The sequence below is a fragment of the Geospiza fortis genome, unplaced genomic scaffold (genome assembly GCF_000277835.1).
Source record: "Geospiza fortis unplaced genomic scaffold, GeoFor_1.0 scaffold84, whole genome shotgun sequence".
NCBI classification, from domain to species: Eukaryota; Metazoa; Chordata; class Aves; order Passeriformes; family Thraupidae; genus Geospiza; species Geospiza fortis.
Genome location: NW_005054363.1, coordinates 1,623,954 through 1,642,789, shown reverse-complemented (window position 1 = coordinate 1,642,789; position 18,836 = coordinate 1,623,954). Strand labels below are relative to the sequence as shown.

The 18,836-nt window shown below is 39.2% G+C and overlaps 1 protein-coding gene across 5 annotated transcripts in view; it reads right to left on the bottom strand.

Annotated features, from left to right (window-relative positions):
- MBNL2 (muscleblind like splicing regulator 2) overlaps positions 1 to 17,515 on the bottom strand; it is a 94,424-nt gene extending 76,909 nt beyond the window's left edge. For 4 of the 5 annotated variants that reach the window (XM_031059537.1, XM_031059539.1, XM_031059540.1 and 1 more), the window contains exon 1: positions 13,008 to 13,249. The gene's annotated coding sequence lies outside the window, so the exon portion shown is untranslated. Of the gene's footprint in view, positions 1 to 13,007; positions 13,250 to 17,294 lie in introns of those variants that run through there. The other variant, XM_031059538.1, reaches the window with a different exon arrangement.
- Between the last annotated feature and the right edge of the window lie 1,321 nt (positions 17,516 to 18,836).

Here is an 18,836-nt window from a genome sequence, read left to right as displayed (position 1 = left end):
AGGTCAGTGGATGACTACAGACCACAAGAGTATTTTCAAAAACCAAACTGCTTCGAAGTCATGCTGGAAAAACTAATGCTTATTATGCTTCAGTTAAAATGCAATTGCAGAAAAGAGTTTTCTTCTTCTAGCAAACTACTTTTGTTTTTATTCTACTCCTCCTCTCTTGGCTTGGACCTTCTCACAGTTTTTAACTTAAACACTTTCTAAGTCTGAATTAACCTGATTTTTCCTCTATGTACATGAATTTCATACACAAAATTCTGTTCCCACCTTGACAAAAGGGCAAAAGCAATTTCTGTTTCTGTGCCTCAGCAAGCAGAGTTAATCATCCCCGGCAGCAATGACGTTACCACTTGGCCTCTTGTGGACACAAATGTTTTGCTTTTGGCAGAGTGCAACATGTAATAGCTATTAATCAAACCCAATTCCCCAGGAAAGGGTACCCCAGTGCATTAGGAGCTTCCACTCACCCAGCTGCAGACATACATTGTAATTCTGTTTTTTAGGACTGTAAAATATTTATAGAAAAGTGTGCTTATGTACTGTGAAATTTTTACAGACTGGCATGGAGGGAACGTGTGATCAAATGACTGTTCTCACCTGCCAAAGGACCGATAACATGCTGCTACACAAGCACAAGCTAAAAGAGCTCAGGCTGTTGTAAATTTTCTATTTTCTCTAGTCCAGTTTTGCCCTAAGTCAAGAAGGCAGAACTCTTGCCGAGGTATTTGTTTATGTGACAAACAGCATCCCTTTGCATTGAAAGACAAGGATAAGTCTGAATAAACCAAGGACTGTATGTAAATTAATGACACGTTGAATTCACCAGCTGCACATGTTTTAAGATGGCCAACAGCCTTATTAATAATATACTCCAGCAAATTACCCAGCTCTGGGAAGTTGCATGGCACATCCAAACCAAGTTCCTAAGGTGAGGGCAGCAAGAACACTACCTAATGCTATTAACTCCAACTGCCCCTTAAGTGCGTAACCCATTCCGCTGAACAGATTTCCTACACTATATTCAAGCAGTATCACTGCTCTGAGATAAAATACCTGCATTCCTGTGCCATTTCTTCCACCTTTTACCTGAGTACAGAATAACAATACACAAAAGGATGACCCAAACAGATAAGCCAGAGTCCATCTCGCCCAAAATCCAGCCTGCAACTATGACTTATACTAGATGTCTTCAGAAGAACGAGGGCAGGCAGGCAGGGCATGATATTTCATGAATTTTCTCCCAACAACCTGTAACTGATGTCTTTGTATTTAATAGGTCTCACTGAATTTCACTTCCACAGATTTCCTCAATCCCTTTTTCAAATGCTGCTCTGTCAGAAATGTCCTTTATAATGTGCACAAAAAGCAGGATACCAAGAAGAAGCCTGACTGCTCTCACAATTGTTGACAAAAGCACAGACTCTCAGGAGAGGAGCACAGATATGAAAGGAAACACTCCAGGACTTTGGAGATTCACAAAAATTTGAAAACCACATTTGGAGCTGGAGAGTAAGATGACTGATTACAAAAGACTTCAAGAGAATCTGTGTTGTTTCACCTGTACTCCTGAATGTGTTAAACTAAAAGCTCCAGGAGAAGTGGAGCTTGGAGAAAAAGACTTTTAAAACCTACTACAAGAGGCACAAACACCAAGACTCCTTCCTCTGCACCCCAAGCTGCATCGCCGAGGAACACTCCCAGAAGCAGGGATCTTTCTCAGCAACCCAACGAAGAAGGAAAAACAAAACCTGAGAGCCTGTCCAAAGGAGCCTAAGCAAGGCACTCTTGCATTCTACCAGACTCAAAGCATTTCACAAGCATCTCAAACATATTTTGGAAGAACAAACTTATCACAATGACAAAGTGCTTCCGGCAGGGAAAAGTAAAACCTCAGTAGTGTCTTTAGTACTCAGAGGTTTGCCCAAGCAAGCCTTCACCAGAGTCCATTTTATCTCAAGGATTCAATTCCCCTTTCGCTCCATTAGTAGTGTGCACATAATACACAACACTAGTTTTATTTACTTCCAAAACTAAAGAAATCCTCATGAAGCAGAACATATTCAAGTGCTTTACTGCTTAAATATCTCACAGGACATACTGCAAAGCCTGATTAGGTGCCTATGCCAGAATACTTCAAATCTTACAGCAGTTAAAGATGGAACAGCAACCTAACTTTAAAGTCACCTATAGAATAGTAAATAGTTAAATGAACAATCTTCAAAGATGATTTTTAAAAAGATATTTTAAAATAGTGTTTTTATACTAACATTCAGACAGCAGCCAAAATCTCCCACTAAAAGCCATTTTTTCAAAGACCCTTCCCAGTTAAGAAAAAAACAGAAATGGGGGGGTTTAACATGGCCTTGAAGAAAAAAAGGTAATATTTAACAGGTTGGTCTCTACTGGTCTCTTCTGAAGGTAGGCTGCCTTTTTGTGTTGTAAACAGAGATGGCTTCCTGCCTGATTATCTTTGGTCCTCCAAGGTGAATAAAGAAAATATTTAATCATGTTCCATGTGAAGATGACAGTAAAAAACTTCATTTTCAAAATTCATGCATTTGTCCATAAGAAAAAACAAATAACAGAAAACCCTAAACAAAACCAACATATAAAACTTCAAAGGCTACCTGTGTTGTATTTGACAATACATCATGCAAGCTCTTTCTTTCTGGAATAAAATAAATTTGCATTTAGTGAACCACTATTCAGTTGTCAAATAGCTATCACAACTTCAGAAAGAGAATACTTTTCCCCTAAAACTGTTTTTGCAAGTAGTGGCAGAAAAGAAGAGATGAGCTTTTCTTATATGACTTGCAACTTCTGGTGAATGTCTGTTTTCCTGGAAGTCTTGAATACTTCTATTTAGTCCTGAGGCAAATAGTAGAGTTACAACTGGAAGGAGTGCACAGTAACCATCTGCAGACATTGCCTACCAAGCAAACATTTTTTTCCCTGAGCTCCAGGATGACGAATTTTGGGTTTGGTGTGCAGTACTGCTACTGACCTTCCCTTTTGCTTGAGCACCAATTAAGAAGCACTGACCCAATAAAAATGGGTCATATCGATCTGTTGTTTTGATTTGTGTAACATGTCTCCCTCAGCCCAAAAAGCTCACCACCCGTTGCCACTTGAAGAAAGTTACTTTTCAACTCAGTTTCATTTTAGAAAGTAACTTATTTTCTTTTTTTTTTTTTTAATTTACAACTAACAGGAGATAAAATACTTAAACACAAAAAGGTTACACAGAAATCAACTCAGAAACTTTATTGGCGTACAGTAAGGACACTAGATGAGTTCATACTCATTTTTCTACCATGTGTATAGTTCATTTGTCTGTAACAGTAAGCGGAGATAAACTACATTCATGTTTCTGTCAGGGAAAAAATCCCAAACTACAACAAAAAACTCCAGCCAGTATCTTTCAAAAGCAACTTCAATATATAGAGTCTTGGTTTGAATTTCTCTTAGCTTAAAAGTTGAAAAGGGAATGGATTTAGGCAGCCATACAGGTTAGGCAGTGTTAGCCTATGTCTCAGAGCCAGGCATGTCCTCACCTTAAATCAAAAATTTTCTCAATATTCAAATTACAGCTTCTATTTTAACTCAGCTATTTATTGTGAAGAGAGCAGTAGGAAAAAAAAGTTGAAAAATCAAGTGCTTTCATGCTTTGACACAATGAATTGCAATGTTTTGCAGTGAAAACTGAACACATTTCCTATAAATGGCTTCACAGAGCCTTCTTCCAGACCTTTTTCTACTATCTCTGCTGACTGGTAACTGCAGAGATTTCTCTGTCCTGCTAGCAATGGCAGAACAGGGAAGCACAGCCTGGCATTTTTGAAAGACAATGTCAAAATTTCTGTGTTACAAAGTGAATAAATAGCAAAAAAGAAAAAATAAATTTGATTTGGTCAAATAAATGACATCATCAACATCACTCAGAGATTAAAAAAAAAACTTATATAAACATAAGAAGTGGACTATTTCTGTTATGCTTACACACATTTCCATTCCAGAAACAAGTTTTCAAAAATTACTTAAATGTGTTTTGAATGTGCCTCATTTTAGTGCAATATTTGCTTAGCTTGTAAATAAGAGAATTTATAACTTCTAGCCTTCAGCCTGTACATGCTCTGATCCCAGACACTTGGTAAGAATTTCTTCCATTTCATACAGCATTTCCAGGATAAAACAGGTGGGACATAAAATCAAACCAGACCAAACAAAAAAAAAAAAAAGCCAAAAAAAAAAAAAAAAAAAAAAAAAAGAACCATCTATCTCACTCTCGGTCAAAGTTATGCCCTCTAGTAATCCTCTACAACTTTATGGGATGCAAAGTTTACACTATCAATATTTGGCTTTCACAGAGATAACCACTTTATAACAATGCCTAGGTTCTAGAAATTCTGAAAACCTACTTGAATGGCTCTTCTCCACATCTATCTTTCTGCCCATGACCTGAAAGAACAGACACCATGGTACCACTTTATAGCAACTGAATAGGACTGTCTGCTATTAAAAAAAAAAAAAAAAAAAACAACAACCTAAAAATACAAAAAATCCCAACCAAAAAAACCCAAAACAACCAAGCAAACAAAAACCCCCAAAAACCAAAAAGGATAAAAATCCACAAAAAACCCCACAAAAACCCCCCAAAAAACAACAAAACAAACCAAATCCCCCTAAACCCACCAGCCCCCACTAAAAAAAAACACCAAAAAAACCCCCAATCCCCCCAAAAAATTATACTCTGAAAAGACAGAAAAGAAAGGGACAACAAAGATGCAGTGGTATTCTAGCTCTATGCTTTCTTGCAACAAAAGTTCACTCAATTTACATATTGGGGGATTGGTCTGTTTAATTATTATGGTTCTGTAAAGTTGAATGGAAATCCACAATTTAAGGTCCTATATTTTTCCACCACATGAACAAAGTCCTTCAGGAAAACAACTGAAGTATAATCCTGCATGATGTACCCTAAATTTCCTAACTGCAAAACTGGAGTCAAAATAGCCGCACAAACTTAAAAAAAAAAAAAAGAAATCAGAAGAGTAGAAACCTGTCCACAAATTTTAATGTCCTGTTTCAAGAAAATCATTTTTACCTTGCAGTGAAGCACTCCAAAGATTATAATCGTCACATATACCTTACCCCTAAGTGAAAAGTATGCTGATGTTTTGGTGATTGGAGACCCAGATGGGTGAGATACAGGTGGTTATCTTCACCAAAGCAGAATATTACTACTAAGTCTGTTTTAATTCCTATTACAAGAATCTTCAAGTTTAAGAAGAGAAGCCACTGCAGCACAGCTATCTCTTGCCCATTTCACTGGAAATCTGAAAACATCAAGTGCATTTATACAACCTTATCACCTACAAGTATGCTTAGAAGCAACTACCAGTTCTCATTAAGAAGTACAATTGTGACAATGGAGGGAAGAGCTAGGAAATACAATCCTAAAAGCTCAAAATTAAGCAAAATGAAAGCAAATTAATCATCTCATCTTTGTAACCTGATGATTTTTGTGGAACCCAATTATTGTGATGACTTAGGCCTTATGGATGTTAAAGAAATTTAATTTAAAAGAGCAGCAAAAAGTGCTAAGCATTGCAGAGAGTATAAAGACTAAAAACAGAGCAGAAGTTCACAACAAACTCCCAAGATTAAATATCATGTTTTACTTCTAATAATATACTGTAGTTTTTATAATTAGGTTTGCCAAGAGAGTTTCCTTCTCTGCTTTGCAACAACAGCCATAACCAATAAGACAGTTTGCAGTTAGCATAAAATTTTTGCGAAGTCATACCTGAAGCCAACTGCGAGGAGTTACAAAAGGATCTCATGATAATGAGTTTGCTAGGTGATAAAATGACATCCGTTTTAACATAAAGATAGGCACAATAATGCAGATCGGGCGAAAAAAAGACAAATAATGAATAGCAAACACACAACACTAGGTTCCAACAAGACATTGCTACAGAGGAAAGATGATGTGGACATTAAAGGCAATTCGCTGAAGACTTCTGCAAAATATTCAGCAGCTGATGGAGTATAAAACAAGCAGAACATATGGCACTATCAAAGGAAAACGAAAAAGAGTGACACTAGTGTGTATAGTCATGAAGCATGTAACTCTGGAATGATAAAAGAGTGAGAGAACAGTAACAGCACCATCAGCACTGCAGAAAGGCTTACATGCACAAAGAGGCAGCAGTGAGGTTTTTGACAACAGAAAGAATATGAAATTCATACAGGCTGATGATGAGGATCACCAGATCCTGACTAGGAGGCAGGGAGTGTTCAGTCATTTACCAGGCGGAAAGCCATGGAAAAGATAGCTGTTTTTGTACACAGCAAACAGCACAAGGGTGAAGTTAAATGGCACATGACGTGTTGAAAGTCAAAAATACCAACAAGTTAAAAAATAACTTTTCAATTAAAAATCAGATTATTTAAATAGTCATCCGAATCAACAATGGCTACTATGTTTGAAAAGGAAAGCCCTCCTCAAAAAGTTTCTCACCCCTGGTAGCTCAAGCCACATGCCAGTCAAGGCACTGCCACCTTCTGCCTTCCCCATTTTTGGAAGGCAGCTCCTTACAAGCGGCCTAGCTCTGCAACCAAGACTGGCCACAAATCCATAGGGACACACTGATCCTCAAGCCCCCCCTGCAAGCCCCACTGAAACTCAACATTTCCAGCCCCTAACAAACAAATGTATTTCAGAGATGACAGACTCATCTCACCTAGCTTTGAGCACTTAAATAAATCATTGGTGACCAAAAAGCACCGTCTCCTTCACCCTCCTTGCACCAAAGGGCAGACAAGCACCTGGGGCCACCATAAAGCCACCAACCTAACTGGACAGACACAAAGACCAGCAGATGGATTGTGCCACTGGCTCTGCACTCCAGAGGAAAGATTTACCAACTTGAGAGAGCAAACAAACCCAAGCACAAACATGTTTGCTCTCAGGCCTTACTCTCTTGCCTTTCAGTTGTGTCCTCCTCCTCAAGAAACTGCTGGGACAGAACCAGAGTGAAAAACCACAGAAATGAGAGGGACTGCATCCCTCCTGCCCTACAGAAGTGTCCAACCAGTTCTAGCTCCACAGATGAGGTCCAGGATACAGATTCAGTTGCAGGTATCACTCTCCAGCTCCTCCCACTGAGAGGCATGTTGTGGCTTCTTACCACTTAGGACCTTTTACACCAAGAATTAAGCTGAAGGCTTGCTCCCTGCTGGCGTTTCCACTTCAAAGAGTTGCTACTGTGGATACTAAAGCCTTTGAAAGTGGCCTCACTGCACAGTCCTGAGCATTAAATGAGGTCTTTAAAAAAAGGGGGGGGGGCGGGGAGTGGAAAGTGCACTGGCTTTATAAACACATCAGTGGGGCTACTTTCAAAGCCTTTCATGCCATCTAAAATGTGACAGAGAAAATCTTAGAGTTTTTAGCCACCACCCCAACTTCCTTAAAATTATGGCAATAAAGTAATCCACCCCCAAAGTGTTTCCCAGCACTAGCAGCGGGGAACTAAAATACACAAGGGCATTGTAAAAAAAAAACCACACACAAAGCAAAAAAGTTTTTAAAGACGAGCACTAGACTCCAGGACAGCGGCGCGCCGTGCTGCCAGAGCATGTTCAGCATGCCAATAAGGACTGCAGCACTGCAATCCCCAGCACCAGCAGCCCACGCACCGGCGTCCTCCTCTGCACAAGCCTCATGCCAGCCGCAGGAGGTGCCCCAGGTCACAGCACCTTTTGGCTACGGGGTGAGGAGATCAAGGTGAGAAAGCTGGCACTGGTCTCCTCACGGCAGACAGAGGCTGTGCCACAGGTGAACACAGCCATCACAGAAATCCCACACGTGTTATCACAGCCTTTTAAGTAAATAAGAGTGAGGCAGTGCCGAAGTCCTGAATCATTAACTGGGTATGGAGGTATGTTCCTGCCAGCAGTGAGCCTGCCTGTCCTGCCAGGGGCACAGCCAGAGGGGTCTGCTGACAAACCAGGGCAGCTCTAGGATTGAAATACGCATACAGCTGCTGATAACAGCACTGCAGATAGTGAAAAGTGGAAGGAAATACCCCAAAATATTTAAATGGACTAAAATAGGGCTTTGCCAGTCCTATGAGGCAGCCACTTTACCCACCCAGACATTAGCAGGAGTGTCCCACAGAGAGCTGCCAAAGGAGACTGGGAAGGCACAAACCTGACATGCTAAACCCAGCATTGAAACATCATCCTTCTGAACAACAGAAAAAAATGGAAAGCTTGTCACTTGGAAATTGTAGTTTAGTTTTAGACTAAGTTCAAAACACTGCCTATGACATCTATAAAGTACATAAATCATGACAGATTCAGAAAAATAGGGGCTGGGGGACTGTGCCATTTAACATACCTGAAGTATATGTAACAGAGCAGTAGGGGAAAAAACCAAAACAACAACATAAAATTCCTCAGAAACTCAAGTTAAAAAGTATTCAGTCTGGATAGGAGTGAACACTAGAGGGTTAAAAAGCCAAAAAAATTATTTGCCAGGCCTCTTAAAAGTGATCATACACAAAAAAAGTATACTGAAAAGCTGCCTTCAGAATTCCCATAAAAAAAAGAAAAAGGCATTTCTAACCAAATCCTAGCTTTCTCCTTCCATAAAACTACCACAGGTAAACCTTCCTGCATTTTTCCTTACTTGTACTCTCTAATTCTGCCTACTGTCAGAGGTGCTGTATTCCCTGCAGGAGAGAAGATTTTACAGCTCATGAACCTCCAAGACTGACCTTCTCTCTATTTATGAGTTCAGCAATGTATGATACCCAGATCTTCCCAAAACGCCTCCCAAAATGTTTATCATCCACTCAGAAACTGATGAAAAAAATCATTGATCTAAAATAGAAAAAATTAATAGACTCTGATTTGAACCATCTGTTCCTATTTCTTGATCCACTTCTTTATGCAATAACTGTATCACTTAATCCCTCCCACTGTCTTTATTAGCTATTGTTTTTGTAGTACAAAAATCACAAAGATGAAAAATTATTTTTTATGAGCGTGTGTATATCATGTATGTGTGTAAGTATTTGTGGACCTATATCTAGGTATGAAAAAGAAGGGAGAAAAGAAAAGGAAAAACAAAAGGAAGAAAAAGAAAATAAATAATAAAAAGAGCATGAACCTCTGTATTTATCAATTTGTTTACAGCTGAGCTCTTCTAGCTGGCAAAGTTTCAGGCATCACAAGCCCACCAGGTCTTCTGCCAGACTTATGACTCCAGGAATCCTACAAGTCTTCTGCAGCAGCAGCAAAATGGCAATGCTCAACAGCTTTAGTAATCATCAATAGCACAAAGAGTCCCCTACATAATTAGTATTTCTTTGTGTTAGTTATAAGGATTGTGCATATAATCCCCTGTTAGGTATGCTCTTCAATCTTCAGAGCCCCAGACTTTTCCTTTTTTAGCACGCCTGAAATAGGGAACGAAGAACTTGACGTTGCCAGCATTATCGGAGAGAGAGCTCGGTGTTTTAACGGCCTGGTTACAAAGGAATAATAAAAAATTGTGGCGATTAAGAAGTTGGCAGATTCCAGAAAGGGGATGCATAACTTCTTTCTCCTCATGCACACTCTACTCCAAATAGAGGCAAAAAGTTTGATTTTAAAAGAAGACTTGTTAAAAAGAAGACTCTATATATCAATAACCAACAACTGTCACTGCATTTGCTAATAATGTATAAGGAGATTAGTTTAATTAGTCAAACAGTTAATACTGCTATTATTTGAACTAGTTTTCAGCACTGACACTCTCTTGAAATGAGTTTTATTTTCCTCAGGCTATAATTTCAGCCTGTTTACAGACCAGTTACATAGCACTGGTGCACATCAGTTAACCATAATACATTGTATTAAACACATCAAATTAGCTTCACAATCACAGGTTTTAAAAAGAAAATACATACTAACAAATTTTTTAAAAAATGATTTAGTTATCTTTTGCTACAATTTTGCAACAGCCATATTCATAAAAAAGGGGAAAATAATCTGACTTTAAAAAAAGTGTTTCTTCCCTGCAATAGAAAAAACAATCCTCAAAGTCAGAAATTTCTAGCACAGTATCACTAATAACTATCACGTGGAATTTAAATATTAGCAATGTGTTAAAACTGTATGCAAAATAATTTATTTCAATTAAACACTCTATTTCTCATCTCTCAGTATTATAAAAATGGAACATTTTACAGAGCTTTTACAAATAAACACAGTACAGATTATTTCTGACACATTTCTGAGCAACAGAGAAGATAATTCATTCACAGCTGAGGTGATACCTGAGTGCCGGAAATCCCACGCAACATTAAGAGCCATTTTTCTTGCTCAGAAAAAAAAATTAAAAATGGTAGCACATAATTATCTCACATTTCTGTAAAATGTACATTTACACATTTAGAAGTTGATTTGCCTTTATAATCGCTCTATTGTCAAGCACTATACTTCAGGACCTCTAACTCATTAGAAAATTCTATCTTAGGAAAATAGAGTAATTCTAAACAAAGTAATTATTCCTTGAAAACAGACAGACTGCACATTGGAAGGTTACCACACTAATAGCTCTGATGAAATACACAGAGCAATTAAGCAGAAAAGATATTACTAAATTAAATAGACACCAGAATCTGGTCTGAAATACTTTTAATACCAAATAAATGTAAATACAGAATATTTACTACCACCTCTACTCTGTAAGCTGAAGGTTCATTTACCTAATCATATAAAGTAGTAGTATATATATGCACCTTAACCAGGAAATAATTTTTATAAATCCTTTTGTCATTTGAATGTCCATCAGTAGTTTGATACAGACTACTTGACTAAGTGATGAATGCAAATTTTCACTTTGGTAGTCAGGCATAACAAGATAACTCCAGATATTGTGATCTCCAAGGTACAGAAACCAGACACTGAAATTTTCTGAAAGTAAGAGATGTCTCAAAACAGGAAACTGAAAAGTTTTCTCTGAGAGCTCTGCATGAAACAGTTTTCTTTGCAGTAACTAAATATTTGTCTCATATTTTACTGAGAAATCTCTTGAAAAATATTATTTTACTTGCTTCTAATTATCAGTCTTTGCCTCGCGTGCTTAACACAGTCTGCACACGAACAACGCATTTAAGCATCAATAGTGATAGAGAGTTAAACATATATATCCATACCCTATGGATTTGTAATAATAATGCTCTACATCCTGACATTTGTTTCATTTGTTAGCAGATCTTGAAATTCTCGAAAGACACAAGGTTGTTTTGACTTAGAAGACTGTAGCCTTCAAAAGTAACTGGTTCATGAACTGAGTATGTGCCAACAACCCAGCTGCACGTCTCCAGCAAGAACTTGGCCAGGGAGCAGGGAAGTTGTATCAACCTTCCCTGAGCAGAGTCAGCTGTGAGGAGTTGGGAGGTGACATCAGGAGTTCTGAGTGCATGTCCTGTACTTCTCCTTGAAGAACGGGAGGGGCAATGGACAGTTGGTCTATGAACATTTGGGCTAGAAGGGCCCACTTGTCACAGTACTGTTAAAGCTCATGTAACTCATTCCCAGGATAAAGGAAATCTGGAAACTTTCCCCCCAAAATTACATCACTGAAAGTTTTTTTTAGGCAGCAAAAGCTTCTTCTATCTGATTTCTCTTTAAGAAATTGATCTTTAGTCCTCCTCAGTACATACACTTTTTTTTTGCTATCAACATCCTAGCTGAATACAAGTATGCAATGTACATGGCTATTACAAAATAAATAAGAATACAACATTTTCTTGTCTCACCAACGGGTAATCTTAGGGGGGAAAAAAATTTAAAACCCAACTATATTATATACTGTACATATAAAATGATGCTGCTATAACACAACTGAAGTCAGCATGGTAATTTGGGTCACTAACTGGGTGACATCCTGAAAAGGTACTGAGCACCATCAATGCATATGGCAGTGTGAGAAAGTTGAAAAGGCTTCAGCATGTAACAGGATGAGGAAATGTTCTCAGAGCACTCCTGCAACATGATGGTAAAGTTTGCTTTCTATCTAAAAAATAATAGTAACAATTGAAAACTACTCTGTTCTTCCAGAATTTTACAGACTTCTGCTCTCTCTAGAGCATTTAACATAAATCTTCTCCATTCCTTACTGAAGCTCCTCCTCTGGAAGAAAGTTGATGTGCCTTAGCACAGTGAAATCATTGCTCTAAAAGCCAGCCTGCTCATTAAATTATTCTGCTAGCTGTGTGTTCTCTCATTAAAAATGTATAAAGATCAGATAATTGCAGCACATATTATTAACCTTGTTTTCCTTGTTTTCATGTACAGGTTCTGTTTTGCTGCCTAGACAAAGACCTGGAAAGGGCAGTTTTCTACAAGAAAGTACAATAAGCTAAACTACTTTATGAAAAATTCCCCCGGCTTTCACTGAAGAGCACAAGGAATCACAGCACAGTCAGAAAACCCTACAGTTTTAGAACAGGGTAAAATACTGTAATCTTGTTGCATACTCCTACAAATCTAAACCAGGCAGTCTTGGCTTCAGTTAAAGCTTCCGATAAGGAATTATTTAGATCAGCCAGTCTAATTCACCTAAATCTTCAAACATAGCTACTATAAACTTCACAGATTTCCAGGTCGACTCCTTCTCCTTCTTAAAGCTAGGCTACACTTCCAGACAACAACCCAGCTAAAAATCCAATTAGGGTAGCAGCACTTCTGAAACACACTGACCTATTTCTTTTTTTACTTGTTTTAATATGCATATACTCATGTTCTATTTCTGAAGAGAGCTATTTACACTGTAAATTAATACCCTTTGAAAACAAGTTACCATAAAATCCACCTATTCACCCAAACAGAATCCATTCACAGGAGAAACAGTGTTTCCCCGACTCCCCCAAGCAACACATACAGTATGCAGTATACTGCAGCAAACTCTTGAAACATTGGATAAAAGACAACGATCCTCCTACCTTGTTTAGCCCAGTCTACTCGACACATTCCCAATGTGAACAGGAACATCTGATACAAACAAACAGCCACATCTTCCCCATCGCATCATGGTAACTAATTCTCCCACGAAACGATGAGCAGCCTGTAATGTTTTGGGTTTTTTCCTCAGGAAGCCTTGTGACTTATCGGGGGATTTTTCCTCAGATGATGAAGCAGACACAGCCTAAACTCTGTTGCCGAAAGACTGCAGCCCTTCCTTCTCACAGAGCCCTCCCAGCATATGGCAGCCAATCACACCCAGCTTCGTCAGCCCTACTGCTCTTAAACTGATCCTAACGGGATGATTGACACAGCAACACAGCACTTCTAATGTGTAAAAACAATGCATCCATACCAATGAACCAGGAATTTCCCTCGCACAGGGAAGGAGTTTTACTGGTGAGGCAAAGCGATAGCTCCATGAAATAACAGCAAAAGCAAACAACTCCCTTTCCCTCCACTGCAACAGCAGCTTCAGCATTTCTTGCACAAGGATTTTCAATGCTTTTGCTAATTGTAAATGCATGCACAAACAACATTTCTGAAACTGCAAAACTGCAGTGGTGCTGTTTTGTTTGCAAAGGTGAGACATGCACCATAATAAATCAAACCATCTGTCTTTTATTTTAACATACAGCCAAAACATGCTCCGATTGAGGCAGTAATATTCTCATTTTAATACTGCATAATCTTATGTGCAGTGTCTGCATTTAACAGCAATACAACCATAACATCTTTGCAATTATTTCAGACCTGTTGTTAGGGACTGCAGGTATGGGATGCTTCTCAATGAAAACACAATCTGTATGATGGTGTTTTAATTCACATCCATGGCAGACAAATCCCATCAGCAGCATCTAAACTGAAGTCCATGCAATTAGCTTGCAACTGATGTTCATTTGTGTCAAGGTTCTGGCATAAGGACTATGATACCAGTTGCCATTTCCAAGTCAAGCTGTGGGCAGCTCGACACACTTGGTACACAAGGTCTGCCGTCAACCAGTTTTCCTATATATTTTTCTAAAGTTTTAAAATGTGAGAACAAAGCAGTGAAGGATTATAAAACAAGAGTTGCAATTAAGAAAAATACAAAAAGGAGCTTAAGCTGAAAGTCGATCTTTATCCAAAAAGGGATAAAGATTTCAGTGCAACAGTACTTTAGGCAGCAGTTCAGGCAATTCAAGCCATTACACAAAAAATGTGTAAAATGTGTTTAAAATGCCACTAAAAGTTTAGAAATATGAATAGACAAGAGGAAAACAAAGCTCTCATTCACTGGCAGCTCTGTCCCAAGGCCCCATTGTTTCCTGTGGACTATTTTGCATATTATAAACACAGCTTCCCAAAAATCCATTATTCCTCTATCCAGCAAGCAGCAACTCTCCTTTGGGTTCCACCATCTCCCACACAATTTGTGAAAACCCTCCCCTTCCAGGCATGGCACTGCCAAGAAGGTTTCTGCCAGCCAGCCCTTACTTTCTGTTCAATCACCCTTTCCATTCCTCTCTATTCTGCCCTATATTAAAAAAAAACCCAAAACAATCCTCCTGAAAAAAAAAAAATAGTTGATTTTGGTGGGTTCGAGAGACCCTGGGGACAAGGGTGGTAACTCTACCCATTATTAAGATGGCTTGGTGCATCTCATCAGGATTTTCCACATTCTTTTGACTCTGCCAAACTTGAGCTGCCCTTGTTAAAAATTTTCCATGCTGGACATCTGCTGCAGGATTTATTGACTTTTCTGCCAAAACACAGTTTGCCTATTTCTGAGATAACCTAGACAAAAACATGTTGCTCTGCCATCCTTATAACTCACTGGGGAAGTCTGGCTCCTCTGCCCATGTTGGGGCAGCCTTGAAATTTGGCAAAGCGCTTTTTTTATGTTGTTTTTCAGGGTGGTTTTTTTTAATATGGAGGGTTTTTTATATGTTTTGCTATGCATATGAAAATATTTTCCTATTTGACTAAGCTTTACAACCTGCTAATATTCAGCTGGCTCACAGCATCTTTTTAATTTTTGTTTCTGATCCCTACAGTGCAAATCTCGGAAAGTGTTCTGCAGTGAGCGTCTGATTCCTTCAGCCATCCATCCATATGTGGCTGGAAAGGCACCAGCCCCACAGTGCGACTGAGCATGTAATGGGCTCAAGTTACAGGAGATTAGCAGGATTTCCCCTGTAACTGCTGCTCCCATCTGCCAGAGACCAGACATTGGAGCTGACAGCAGGAAGACAACCTCGCCTGCTGCTCCCATGACCCCTCGGCCGGTGCCCCACGGACGTGTGTGAGACAAGGCCTTCAGAGCACACTGCAGAGGGAACTGTCAGAAAGGTCAGGTGGGTCAACACATATCACGAGGCTGGGCAGAAGAGGGAGAGAGTGATGAGAGGGAAATGGAGGAATAGATGCAGGAGCCACAGTCTGGCTGGTCTAGCTGAGCAGGTTACAGCACAGAGGAAGATGGTGGCCCTGCCAGATGAGGCAGAGTAAGCAGCACAGGCAGCACCAGTCAGCAGGAGCTGGCTGTCCTCTCTACAGACCCAGGCACATCCATACCACAGCCCCCACCAAGAGCTTCTGTGGCCCATTAGTTTGCTCCAACTTGCAAGTTCCCTCAGCCCTTCCCTGTCACAAACCCAAGGCAAGTCACTACTATTACAACCCCTGAAAAGGCACGGGTGCAGCACTGCCTGCACAGCCCAACTCCTTGTGCCACTGCTTCACAGTGCACACACGGTCTTCAGCCACTGCACAGCTTTAACTGCAGTCAGACAGGGCTGGGGTGCTTCCAGACAGCATTCCTAGGAGTCCTGAACCACAAACGCAAAGCTAGCAGCCACACACCCACCCAGATCCTCACGTGGGTTATTATGTTATAGATTCCCCCATGACAAAGGATCTGAAGACCCTTTACTCAATTGGGCACGCTGAAAATACATCATATCCTAATTGTGAGCCCTTTAGCTAAGACTCATCAAAAAGCTCAAGAGAAAATATATGCTCTTTCTCAAAAATGGCACCTGAGTAGTGCCATAGTAAGGCATGACTTCATTCATACAAAAAAAAAATTAAAAATAATTGCTCTAATTGCTCTAATAAATGTTGAGGAGTGAGTAGTTCTGAGATGGAGATGTGCCCATGTACCCATTCATTTTTCACATCAGTTACAAAGAAAAAGGCCAGAAATTCAATTTTCAGTTCTGATTTATACAACCATATTATGCATTTAATTGCAAAACAATATCCTCTTAGAGAAGCTGAGAAATTCACATGTCAAACCCAACAAAGAATAACAAAGGTAAATTCCCAACTCAAAAACTGCCATCTGCTCTGCCTGATATGCTCCTGTAATTAATGAATCAAGGGAAAAATGCTTCTATCAGTGACTATTATACACAATTTTCTGAATGGTCTTGATACAACTTTTGGAGAAAAGTGAACTATTTTGGAAGTAATAAAGAGGAGGAGAACTGAAAAATGCAGAACCCACACAGTTATTTTTCCTTCCTCACTCTTGAATCACAGCAATTAGGTCTAATTCCAGAAACAACAAAAATTGTCAATTTAAAGGGAGTTTTGCAAGAAGGGTGGAACATATGTAACACTAGCACCGAAGTCACCAAGCAATTTATGTGATATTCAGTTGCAGCAGATTGATGATTTTGAGCTGTGTCTAGATGACCTATGGCAACAGTGACGTTTTGGTAAGTTTGGCAATGACAAAAAGAACTGTAAAACCATTTCCTGTGTCAGTAATAGACTCTTCCCTTAGTAACTTCCCACAACTGTTACTACAAGCAAAATTCAGCTTTGGTAGCTATGGTCTGAATGACAGCATAACGAAAAGTCAAAGCAGCTGCCAAGATTTTAAAACTAGGCACTCATGCATAATACCACTGATGCCAGTTTTTGCAAAATACCTCAATATCTATATTGGGGCTGAAGGGATGGTGGAAATCATTATTAAATAAAAATTTAGAGAGTAATATCAAAATTCCAAGTTACTAACTGGGAACAGGTTCTGAAAGAATGGGTCTAATTTTTGTTTTACAAATAGGCTTAATCACAAGAACTTTAAGTCTGGCTTTTCAACTGTTTTAATTTCCTACTTCCCAGACATCCCAACATTGCCCTAACCTAGGAAAACTGGAGATTGTGCACAGAAAGGAAAACTATTTTCATCATATATATGCTGAGAGAAATATAAAATGGAAACACTCCACAGAAGCAAGCACATATTCAAGTTACATGTTAGGAATCAATCTTACCAAAATTAAGGTGGCTCCTGGAGGCTTTCCAAATGCTCCCTCTCCTTCCGCTGCTTGCACAAGGAGTTTAAGCCATGTCTAAATTGTGAGATCCAAAGACATGGGTTCAGGCACACATCCAGTCTGCATCCTGACTTTATTTTAGGATGACACCAATTCCCCATCAGGATGAAAACTAAGTACATGTGCACAATTCCTTTAGAGGGTGGTTCCAGCTGGGAAGGGTGATGAAGGCATCAGCCAGAGAAGAACTGCAGTTCACTCCAACGAGGCTTTTGTAGCTGAGTGTTTGAGGCACATACACCAGGTGCCATGGAGAGCTGAGCTGCCTCAGGATTGTAGCCTTATGCACTTAGCTCGAAATACATTTGACCAAATATAAACAACCACATTTCACTGAGTCACTCTACTCCCCCTCTCTCTTTATAGTCACTGAAGAGAAATAGGCATTTGTGGGCTGTGATTCATCCTATCCCAAAGTAGCTATTCTAAGAGATTCCATCATATCCTAAAAGCATCTGTGTTTCTGTATTGGTTACCTGAGATGGTCACCCTTAGGCTTCTTCTATCATGTCCTTCATTAAACATGTAGGAGATGAAATCTTACTACAGAAGAAGCCTTATTAGGAACATAAATATTTAGATATTTCCGTTACATGCACTGGACAGCACTTTAGATTTTCAAAATCAGCTCAAATAACTAAAGACATTAGCATAGAGCTAAAGGACACCTGTATTTTGACAATGTACAGTTACAGCTTTGGTGTAAATCCTCAGCTTGCCATAAGCATGTTCCAGCTATGTTGCTATATAAGCTACATAAGCTTGTTCTCTAAGCTATGCTGAACATGTTCCACGTTTTTTTTTCCCCCCTGACTGAACAGCAATCTTTGCACTCACTCACGCTTTCCTCCTCTGAACAACTGATGGACACCAAATTAACCTAAGAAGAGTTGAACCCAGATTCACCTCTTGATTTTCTTCTTTGTTTTGGAGAGGACATTTTTGGGGAGAGGGAAGGTTGGTAAAACAACCATTATCTTGCTGACTCTATAAGGCAGATACTATAAACTGGCAAAATAATAAGCTCAGAAAAATAAATCGGCAAACCACCTACACTGCCTTACTCTTAGAACACTGACTTATGCAAAAGTTTTTTTCAGGAGAGTGATTCTGTTTTTCTTCATGACAGCTGAATAAAAAGCAGTTTTCAGTTTGCTCATCTGAAACACCAAATCATAGAAGTATTAAAACTGAAATTTTAATAATCCAAATCCAGATATCTAGTTTCTTCTAGACGGCCTAGGGAATTTCTGTTGGCCTTCAGTGGCCATCACTGGAAGGGCTGGGTTACTGGTATGTCTTATATTTGCCATCCCCACACAGATGTCCCAGATATAAAATTGTCTAATACCATTTTAGATGCCATATATTTAGATACCTGTACTCATCCAAAAATGCAACCATTTCCTCAGAAATATTCCTATCAGAACAGATCTTCCCAAATCTTCCAGCAGAATGTAAAAGGGTTATATACAAAAC